Consider the following 1,835-nt stretch of genomic DNA (forward strand, 5'->3'; position numbering starts at 1 on the left):
GGCGGGGGACACCCGGCCGGGCCCGGCCCGCCGCGGCTCCGGCCGGCCGCGCTGCCCCGCGGGGCGCTGCCCATCGCCCCCGCGATCGGGCTCGGGGAGGTTCCAGGTCGGGTTGATGTCAGAGGTCTGGAATTCCGCCGCTCGGTCTCCGCGGGGAGGTGGAGGATGCTGTGGGCCGGAGCCGCGGGCTCGGACCGGAGCGGGGACGCGGGAGGGTAACGGGGAACCCACCGGGAGCACCGCGGGCCGGGACCTGCAGCGGGCCGGGGGTCGCGCCCGCTGCTCCTGGAAAAGGGGCCCCAGGAAAACGAACTGGTCAGCAAGCAGGGTTGTGACACCCCTGGAGTCACTCACAGAAATGAATAAATGATGCCAACGAGGAGTCGGTCCCCTCTTTTGTAAACTTGTCGCTGTGCTGAGGGTTACTTGTCGTGACAGCCACAACTACTGAAACACAAAGCATGTTTTCAACTACAACACTCGACCATCTGCAATTTAAATCACAGAGAAAATGCATATCAACACCCATTTCTATTAAAAAACTTACTGCAGATCCAGTATAAAATGTCAAGTTATCTATTTAAATATCTATATACTTATATAAATATCAATACACCTATAAAATGTCAATATACCTATAACTATATACATATAGCTATATATGTAAATCTAACTAGATACACATATAACTATACACATATATCAATAGAACTATATATAAAAATATAACTGTCCTATGGACATATATATAACTATAGCTACATACACATACATAAATATAGCTGTGCACACATATAAATATAACTATATACATAGGGAGCCCAGCTGGCAGCTGCTGCACATTTTCACATGCTCTCTCTTGCTCCTTCCTTTCCGAAGCACCCCCACTTGAAAGGCACATCTGCCAGCAGATGGAGATCTAGGAAGAAGCGGGAATGCTGAGTAAATCTGGGGCCTTGTGTGTGTCCCCTGGCACACACATGGTGGGTGTGCTCCTATCAGGGACTAAAAAATACAGCTCCAACTTGGGAATTTGAGGCCTGCAGTTCAAAGTACAGGAATCCTCCTAGTTCTTCAAGCTTTAAATATAAAACAACAAAAAACCAAATTATCAGTAAAGTTCTCCCATGCTCCAAGACCTTTGCCTTCCCTTCCATGGATATCAGCTGCCCACCATTAATTAATCTAAAGGCTGGCAGGACCTGCAGGAATGTGTGACACACACACCTTCCCTGATCCATGAAGGGCTCAACTGCCTCAGCGTTGCCAAGGCTGGTGCCAAGATCCTACAGAAAACTCAAGGTGTGACAGAGAGCACAAACAAGAGGCTCCTTTTTTTGTAAATTACCATAATTTGGGGCAATATGAGGATATTTCCAATGTCTGGTTAAGAAAGTGAACACACACCCTTATGTCCCCACAGCAGCTCTGGGAATGGCACACAGGAGAGCTTTAATCTCTCAACAGAGACATTCACATCTGAGGCAAAGAACTGCAGCCCTTGTTCTTTCTCTGTACTGACAAAGACACTTCATTCTTCCTTAAATGTTTCAAATGGATGGGCATTATGAGCTGAATTATTAACTAGCACCATTATCTGCAATCTACAAACTCCCCTTTGAAGTGAGCAACAGCTCTTCCAACTTCACCACCAGCTCCTGGATGCACAGCTGGGAGGGAAAGAGCTTCCTACAAGGCTGAAGGTGGCACCAACTTTGGCTCTAAAATGTATCCAGAGGGCTCCTGGTGTCCTCTTATGTCTCACTAATCTGTGGACATTTAGGTTTCTCTTTTCATTAATAGATTAGAGGATTTGTTTGCCCTCAGATGTTCTG

The sequence above is a fragment of the Pyrgilauda ruficollis genome, unplaced genomic scaffold (genome assembly GCF_017590135.1).
Source record: "Pyrgilauda ruficollis isolate IOZ18807 unplaced genomic scaffold, ASM1759013v1 scaffold69, whole genome shotgun sequence".
NCBI lineage: Eukaryota > Metazoa > Chordata > Aves > Passeriformes > Passeridae > Pyrgilauda > Pyrgilauda ruficollis.